Source organism: Berghia stephanieae, chromosome 1 (assembly GCF_034508935.2).
Source record: "Berghia stephanieae isolate SIO BIC M18660-M18661 chromosome 1, UCSD_Bste_1.3, whole genome shotgun sequence".
Lineage (NCBI taxonomy): Eukaryota > Metazoa > Mollusca > Gastropoda > Nudibranchia > Aeolidiidae > Berghia > Berghia stephanieae.
In genome coordinates this window covers 28,081,252-28,091,300 of record NC_088360.1, presented here as the reverse complement: position 1 = coordinate 28,091,300, position 10,049 = coordinate 28,081,252, and the positions used below count along the sequence as shown (strand labels likewise).

Genomic DNA, 10,049 nt, shown 5'->3' with positions numbered 1-10,049 from the left:
CTGAATCGACTGATGTAGTTCACTTAACCAACTTGTCTAAGTACAAAACACGAAGACCAGCGTTTCGCTAAAATTGCATTTACCCGCCAGACATTGATTGCGGCCAAAAATGCTTGACTTTGTTACAGGACGACACAACACACCTTGTTGCTTTACAATCGTCAAAGCCACATAAATTATTACAAATTGATCTTTTTCATAACCGGATCTTCATTGAATGAAAGGGGAAGGGGGGGGGGGGGGGGGGGGGGGGGGGGGGGGGGGGGGGGGGGGGGGGGGGGGGTGAGGGGGGAGGGGAGAGGGTGAGTAAGAAAAAAAAGAAAAGAAAAAAAAAAGAAGATAAATAGGAAAAGAAAACAAGGGAGAAAACAAAACATAAAAGATCTCCTACCTCACACGACGGGGGCCCGTATATCACGTGACTTTCGCTAACTAAAACCAAATCGTGAGTATTCGAGATGAGCGATAAAAGGTTTGTGGGAAGTGAGGAGGTTAACGCACGTGGGCTGGGAGGGAGTCAATGAGTTAGTGAGTGAGCGAGTGAACGACTGAGTACTGGTTCTATCTGTTTTACGTGAGAATAGATTGTCCACGTTTGTGGACGGTGAATGTTAACAATTTGCATTGTCCTGGGACTTATAAATCGTGATTCGTGTGATTGAAATTCTGGACAGTAAACTGACATCAAAGGTTTGGCTTTTAATTAAATTTGAATTGATTAATTTATGCCTCATCGCGTCGTTACAGTGATACTTTTGCGTCAACAGCTAAATTGAGATTAATTAAGCAATGATCTTTTAGTCAAATATATATTTTTTTGTTTGTCTTTAGGATATGCCAGGAGATATGACTAAAATTATTCAGGCGTCAGCCGCAGTGAAGCGATGCATTGTAAAGAAGTGGTGCTAAGTGTTTTGCTCAATATTTTAAAAATGTCTAGAAAAGTTTGTCTTTAGGATATATTAGGTGACATAACTGAAATTATTCAGACTTAGCTGCAATACAGCTCCGTGATGTGAACAATATGAGATATGTTTTTTGATAAAGAGAAAAGTCATGCGCAAATTCTATTTGTGTGTACACAGGCAATGCTGTACCCAATCGACTACCCCCTCCCCCTTCCATCTCTCTCTCTCTCTCTCTCTCTCTCTCTCTCTCTCTCTCTCTCTCTCTCTCTCTCTCTCTCAGCCCCCCCCCCCTTTTTATTTTATATTAAGGAGACAAGAGAATTGTTGAATTTTTTCTTAGTCTAATTTCTATCAGATGTTCTGTTGTTTACATCAATTTCATTGTTGTGCATCTTCTAGTTTCGGCGACATAAAATATCTCTCTCTCTCTCTCTCTCTCTCTCTCTCTCTCTATCTATCTATCTATCTATCTATCTATCTCTCTCTCTCTTACTCTATCTCTCTCTCACTCTATCTCTCTCTCTCTCTTACTCTATCTCCCTCTCTCTCTCTCTCACTCTATCTCTCTCTCTCTTACTCTATCTCTCTCTCTCTCTATCTCTCTCTCCCTCTCTCTCATTCTATCTCTCTCTCTCTCTCTCTCTCTCTCTCTCCACTCATCAATTTCATTGTTGTGCATCTTCTAGTTTCGGCGACATGAGATCGTTTTGGCACCGTGAGATGTGAATGTCTGTAGTCTATCTTGTATGTAAATCTACGTTTAATACATGTATGATAGATTACCTTTGTATGGCATATGCGACTATGTGTCATGTGGAATGACACTTGCTTTCGGATCGGAAGGTCCTGGGTTCGAGCCTCGCTCGGCGCATAGTTGAATCCTTGGAAAGGGCTCTTTACTCACATTCTCTCATCGTACTCAGGTGTAAAATGAGTACCTGGCCGTTAACAGCGTTGTCTCTGTCCAAAAAAATCGTAATATCGCCCAGCAGGCGTCATGTCCTGTCCTAGATGTTAAGTGTTGCTGCTGGCCAGGGCCTCTTGTAAATCACTTTGAGCACGTTTAGTGGATATTTGCGCTATATAAAAGCTCGATTTTTTAATGTGCCCAGAGCCTCCAACCAGGGGGATAGGTTGCGCAATGTAAATTTTCATTATTATTATTATTATTATTATTATTATTATTATTATTATTATTATTATTATTATATTATTATATTATATTATTATTTATTATTATTATTATTATTATTATTATTATTATTATTATTATTATTATTATTATATTATTATTATTATTATTATTATTATTTATTATTATTATTATTATATATTATTATTATTATTATTATTTATTTATATTATTATTATTATTATTATTATTATTATTATTATTATTATTATTATTATTATTATATATTATATTATTATTATTATTATTATTATTATTATTATTATTATTATTATTATTAATTATTATTATTATATTATTATATTATTATTATTATTATTATTATTATTATTATTATTAATATTATTATTATCATTCATATTATTATTATTATTATTATTATTATTATTATTATTATTATTATTATATTATTATTATTATATATATTATCATTATTATTATTATTATTATTATTATTATTATTTTATTATTATTATCTTATTATTATTATTATTATTATTATTTTATATTATTATTATTGTTATATATTATTATTATTATTATTATATTATTATTTATTAATTATTATATTATTATTATTATATTATTATTATTATTATTATTATTATTATTATTATTATTATTATTATTATTATTATTATTATTATTATTATTATTAATATTATTATCATCATCATCATCATTATTATTATCATTATCATTATTATTATTATTATTATTATTATTATTATTATTATTATTATTATTATTATTATTATTATTATTATTATTATTATATATTTGTATACAGGTTGCAAATGTTACGTATATTTACTGAATTCAGTATTTTAAAACACCTCAGTGTATTTTCTAATCACCTTCTGAATGGAATAAAATAAATACATGATGTCTTTGTACTGGATTCAGTCCTAAGACAGTGATCTGTCGATGTGTTCGCCTCACCTAAAAGTTAGTAAATTTTGGCCTCCTGAATATGATTCGATAGTCTGATGTAACGCCGCCCGGCAACGGCGGCCATCTTGGTTCTAAACAAAGAAAATCATTACTTTTTTTTTTTCATGCTGGCTAGAAATGTTCATATGCCTTGTGATCAGAATGAGTAAAAGTCAAAACATGATGGAATTTCTGTGTTTTTTTCCTCTGGATACGCTTTTATGCTCGCCGGAGAAATATTTCATACGTCGTCCGCCATTGTTCCGATAGTTTAGAGCCAATGTTACTAAGTTACCATGCGTCATTAGGAAGGAAGTGACGTTACGACTGTTGAATAGCATTGGCAACCCTGATTTATACATTTCTAGATAATATGCGCTTGGCTAAGAAGCTCACAAAATTGCCATCCGGAAGTACAACGGGCCAAAACACAATGGATATTACAGTGAAGTGAGATTTACTCATAAACGTGAATGGCAAAAAAAACAAATTCATTGCATCTCTATATTACATGGTTTCTGAACTGTATTAACCTGACTATAGACGTTCATCGCGGAGAGGACGAGAGACGCATCCGCACAACCAACATGACGTTCTCTCTCTAATAACTTTTCCGCCGGTGACGTCACAGACTATTGGTGACGTCCAATCAAGGGACGCTACTCTTCCGCTAATCTCATTCCTTATTACGCCAATGATTTGACTCATAATTTCTAGGCAGTGGATATTAGAAAGCGGTCTTTTATTGAAGCGATACCGGACATTCGATGGCGAAACGGGCTGAATGCTTCAGGCATTGCACTGTGATACTGAAGGTACCAGGTTCGAGCCACGCTACAGGCACTTTATGGGGTTTTTTTTCGTTAGGCAATTTGCTCACTTTGGACAACATGGGTGATTCCTGTTGACACCTGACATGTGTTTAATGGATTATCTTATATTCCTTCATGGAATGCGTAGGCGCGGTAGGGCGTAATTCTATTTTTTTTTAACCCTCTCTTTACCAACTGTAGGAAAATGGTCACATTCGTTACGATACAAAACATTTTCTTATTCAAATTTCTCTTGTACCTACATCATAAAATTTAAAGAAAATGAACAGTGTGTTGTAGAGCTTGTTTTGCTAAAGAAATTATTTATTTTCGCAAGAACTTACTGCTATTGTGTTTGAGTGATAAACCATCTACTTTTGTGTTAGTTGGGTGTGAAGTTTTGGGATAAACCTGAAATTGTTTGGTAAGGAGAGAGTTAGACCCATAATTTAATGAAGTTACATCTGTCTTTATTGGAGATATACCGGTGTTTTGTTGGGGATACATGACTCAGACATTACGCAAATAACAGTTAAATATTCAACATTAAACTCCACACGCTAGCTTTACAGCTGTAGTGTGAATAAAATTTATAACAGTAGAATATGCATATTTTATTGAGTGAACGAACCTTGTTTTTCAACGCGCGTAATATGCACCAAGTCTGATCGCCCAAAGCAATTATGAGCTTGGTTTGATTTTATTGTGATGATGCGTTGTTTATGAAGTATTTCCATGACAACAATGAAACGATCAATAACAATTTGGGATATCCGATCTTCAAATATGTACACGGAGGTTTGAGGGAATTCCCATTACAACGGTGAGACCATAACAATACGGTCCATCAGACTTGCATCTAAGTACATGTTGGTTTAAGAGTATTTTCATTAAAAATGGTGAGCCCATAACAAAGTGGGGTTTTCAGACAGACCGCCAAATAATAAATAGACGACGTTGTCGCTGTCTGTCCATGCGTCCGCATTGGGTCATTAAATGTGTAAGTCTGGGGGAAAACGTCCATTTCCGGTTCTCTGGCTTCAAGAACTGCAATTTTGTATTTAACGACAGAATGGGACGACTCGTTGTGGATGAGAGGATGCTGTGAATTGCATGACATCAATTATTGAACAAACGCTGATGTGCTCAAGCTAAACACGGTTGTCAGATTTGACCAGAAAACATCCATATCGTTTATGTGGATTAAACTGACTCTCAGATTTTGAAAAATTCTGAAACTCGAGACTTGAAATAAATTCAGATTAGGACATTTAGACAGGGAAAGGCCATTTTATTCAATATATAAATATTTGGCGTAAGAAGAAGTATTGGTCAATAATTTCAAAAATATGTTTCTTTGTCGGATTACAACAGAACATGAGAGCGGCCTCCAAAGTGACCGTTTATTTGAGTTGACGTCTCAATGTATCCTAGCCTTGAACTGAGTTACATCATTAGATAACTGATTGGACGGAAGACTGAGATTTCGGTAGTTTTGTACCGGATATCTGAGGTCACAAGCATGAACCTGAAAAACGACATTTTAATACAACTGAGACAATCCAAAACAAATTTAATAGAAAACAGGTTTTGGAATATCAATCGATTTCAGATGAAATGGAACAAGTTTTAAAAAAAAATATATACTAAATCATCAAACTTGAATAATTTAGTCAAGACAACAATGTTATGGTTTATTCGGGATCTGCGGCGATTTGGTCTCGTAGTATGACACTCGCCTTCGGTGTAGAAGGTCCAGAATTCGAGTCCAGCTCTGGTTAGATCTGGGTATTCTACCACAAACCCATACCCAACATTTTTTAAAGTTCTTTTGTGGGCAGATCCATCATGTGTAAACATGTATCAAGTTGTCTGGATATTCTTGTATTGTCTTCATTAAACCTGTGATGAAATCCACAATTCCAGCGGAACCTCCTGCTCAAACTCCGAGGCAGTTTTGAAGTGTTTAGCTAGAAAAAAGAGGAGAGATGTCACAGTGAGGCTTCTATTGCAGCTGCCTCTGCCTCGGAGTTTGAGCAGGAGGTTCCGCTGGAATTGTTGATTATATATATATATATATTATATATATATCGTCGACGGCAATATGACTCATAAGTGTCACTGCAACAGTTAGATTGTACCCACGAAAATAAATGATAACATTATATACAGTTAGAAGGCAATATTTGGCCCGTCTTTCTTTCTCTGCCGACTGCCTGCTTTATCAGTGATCTAAATGTTTTATTGTTTTTTTGTTTTTTGTTGTTGGCTGAAGAAGGGTTTTGAGCCCGAAACTTTCCGCGTTTTGTACTTTGTTCTTTTTCGAAACTGTTATTTTCATTTCTGTTTATTACCGTAAACAACAAATAATATTTTGAGATGAAAAGATACCATTACAAACCAACGGAAAAATAAACCTGAAAAGAATTATGATTTTTATACACATTCATAATATTATACTATCTAGATCTAGTCTATATCAAGCGATCAAAAAATAATATTATCATAAGGTCGGGTAATAAATGAAAATAAAAGTAGGACCGTTACTCTTCCATCTACAGCTGTTGTCCTTGTCAGAAGCCAAACCACTCCATTTTCCGTCGTTTTGGTTCGGTACGGTCAACACAGATTATAGAGTCCATTAATTCCACATAATAATGATATATATATTATATATATATATATATATTATATATATATATATTATATATATATAATATTTATCTAATGGACAATCATTATTTACAAAAAGGGATCTTCTGAGCTCCTGCTAGTTCGTAAATCACAATAATGATATTACGTTATATATGGTAATGGGGAACAGAATATTGTTAACTATAAAGAAATTGAGGTTTTGTCGAGCGCAATATCCACTAGGTGCGCTCAAAGCCCTTTACAAGGAGCCGCAAGCCAACAACAACACTCAACATGTATAATGAGAAATGACACCTTTAAGGCGCTATTATAATATGTGGTCCACCACCTCAAACGGTTTAATTTTCCTGTAAACTAGATGCCAAAAATGAATATTACGTTAAAATGACCAGAAATGTTATATTATAGTTTTTTTTGGCAGGTGAAGAAATTATAAATATTCTCCCGAATAAAATATAAAAAATTAGACTAAATCTCATATCCTAATTAATATTGTTTTAAGCCGACACATACAATGCTGTCGCAGACCAAGTTCTCATTTTACACCTGAGTACGGTGAGTGAATGCGAGATTCATTTGCGCGCACTCAACCAGAATTTGCCAAAAAAATCCCTAAACACTTTGCGTTTTATGCGCATAATTTTCTCATAGGGTTCACAGTCGTGACTCACTTCCCTCGTAATGCATATAACTGGTTCTAAATTATCGAAAAATACGACGCTACATCCCCAAATCAACGCTTATGAAATTACTTCCAACGCATAAAAGTGTATCCAGAGAGTAAAAACATTACTAAATATGATCATTTTGACTTTTATACATTCTGATCACATGGACATATGAAAAGTTATGCCAGCATGAAGAATAAAAATACGATTTTGTTTGTTTAGAACCAAGCTGCTGGTTGCTGGGCGGACGTGACATCAGACTATTGAATCCTATTGCTCAAAGTACTCTATAAACGGCCCTTTGTCAACAGCAATACTTATCATGTAATAGTAGGATGACAGATGACGCCTGTTAGGCGATATTACGTTTTTTTCCAAAGATAAAGTTGTTACGGACAGATACTAAATTTAAATTAGATTGGCTCCGAAATTATACCGTTTAGAAATTGAGCTTTAAAGTTGAGTTTTATATAGGCATATCCACTAAATGTCTCAAAGCGCTTTACAAGGGGTCCCTGGTCAAACAGCAACATTTAACTTAGGACGGACATGACTCCTGTTAGGCGATAATACAATTTTCGACAAGACAACTTTTAACGCCAGTACTCAATTTAAACCCGATACGGTTGAGAGAATGTGAAAAGGCGCGAGACTGACCTGGACCTTCCGATCCTAAAGCGAGTGTCATACCACTAGACCACATAGCCGTTTGAAAACGAGTAGTAACATATATTATTGCCGTTTTGTTTTATTTTAATGTAATTCGTCTTTGGTTTTGAAGTAAAGAAAAGGGTTGGGGAGAGGTTGTTAAATATGCAAATGCTTTTATGAAAAATTGAATCAACACACAAAATAAACATTCGAGCCCCATGGAAAAGTAAATGTATTTTAATTTCACTTCCCTTCGCTTATCGTTCGTTGTTTCATGATAGCAACTCAGACGGATGGAGAGAATCGTTACAGCCATGCTATTTTAAAAAAAAAAACAGAAAACAAACAAAAAAACCAACAAACAAAAAAAAAAAAAACAAAAAAAAAAAAAACACGTATTTAAAAATCTTGGCCAGAAAACTCGTTCTTCAAATATTTCTCGATCAAATTGAACCGTATCTTAACAAAAAATCTCTCAAACCTGGGACTTCAGTAAAATCTCAGGGTTGAGGGTTTATGACAAGATGATGATCATTTTAATTGTTTGATATTATTTGAAGGACGCGTTTTCTGGCCAAAATTTTCAATACTTGTATAATCAGAGCACGGCAAAAACAACAGTGCTGGGGTGAAGGTCATATACTGGTCCCGACTTTGAATGGTCGATAGAAAAACACCGAGGATTGTTTTTAACTGTTGTTTTTGATTTGAAAAGATAAAACCAAGACTGGTGAGGACGACATATGGTGGAATGAAGGGGTGGGGGGGCTGATTGGCGGGGGGGGGGGGCGTGGCGTGCACATTTATGTATTTGCAATTTGATAAAAGAATGCAATTGGATTCAATAGTCTGATGTCACGTCGCCCAGCAACGGCGGCCATTGTGGTTCTAAACAAAGAAAATCATTCATTTTTATTCTTCATGCTGGCTAGAACTTTTCATATGTCTTGTGATCAGAATGTGTAAAAATCATGTAAAAAAACATGATCAGATTTATGTTTTTTTTTCCCTCTGGATACTCTTTTATGTTCGTCGGAGAAACATTTCATAAGGCCGTCCGCCATTGTTCCGATAGTTTAGAGCCAGTTACTAAGTTACCAAGCGTCATTACGAGGGAAGTGACGTCACGTCTGTTGAAGCGTATTATTTGTCTGATTTAACAGTGTTATAAAGGACAATATTTTGCTTTGTTATGAGGGTATAATTTCAGCTAATAAGGCAATGGCGTTATTCTTGACACCCAGCGGACATACATAACAATCACAAAGGCAGAACCACTACGAGCGTAAAATTATTATACACTTCTTCTTCTTCAAGTACCAAGTCTGTGCCAGACATCGGTGATCATGGTACGCCATTCATCTCTTTGATCAGATAACCTCAGAAAACTAATATTACTCTTCTCTTTCTTTGTCACCCAGCTGTTCAAACTCTTCATATATTATGTTTTTCTTGGTCTCCCTTTACTCTCTTTACCTTCTATCTTTCCTGTGAGAGCAAGCTGTTCAATACATTTATGCCGATTTAGGTAGCCTATTATACACTACGATAATTAAGAACCTCAAGCGCTCCAGTGTCCCACAAGATAGAACTAAGATGCGGAAAGGATTGACGTGGAACACCAGAGATCCACGGCAGCAGACCGTCATCATCTGTGGAAAGACCTCGCTCAACAAATCAGTTGCCAAAGCGTCCCAGTCTGAAGATGAGGAGGCGATCGGCAAAAAGTCAAGTTAGTAAGTCATGAAGGTTTTTACACCATGACAATGAGCTCATAACAATCTGGTATAGATGGTATGAAGTTGACATCACCCATGAATTTGTTGTTACTTTTTGCCATCCGCGTTTATGAGTAATTCTCACTAAAATGTATTAACGTTCAAGGTTACACATAGGTTTGTGTGTTGGTCAGTTATACTTCCGGATGGCAATGCTGTGAACTTCTTAGCCAAGCGCAGACTATCTACATGAGACCTGCAAATAAGAAGAAATCAAAATGCGGGATGTGTGTGGGATAAGCATGCAAGTGATTTGGTAAAATTAAACCAACATAAAACTGAACATACCACTCCGCCGCCGCCCTTCCTCTCCCCACACATCATATGAGCTTTTCTGTATTTTATTCTATTCTATTCCCACCGCCTATAGACGTTTATCGATAAGAGCTTGAGAGAGAGGAGGAAAGAGAGAGAGAGAGAGAGAGAGAGAGAGAGAGAGAGAGAGAGAGAGA

The 10,049-nt window shown here is 35.3% G+C and overlaps 1 protein-coding gene across 1 annotated transcript in view; it reads left to right on the top strand.

Moving 5' to 3' along the window:
- The first annotated feature begins 319 nt into the window (after positions 1-319).
- Positions 320-10,049, top strand: part of LOC144971260 (QRFP-like peptide receptor) — a 191,031-nt gene continuing 181,301 nt past the window's right edge. The window contains exon 1 of the mRNA XM_078911849.1: positions 320-690. The gene's annotated coding sequence lies outside the window, so the exon portion shown is untranslated. The remainder of the gene's footprint in view (positions 691-10,049) is intronic.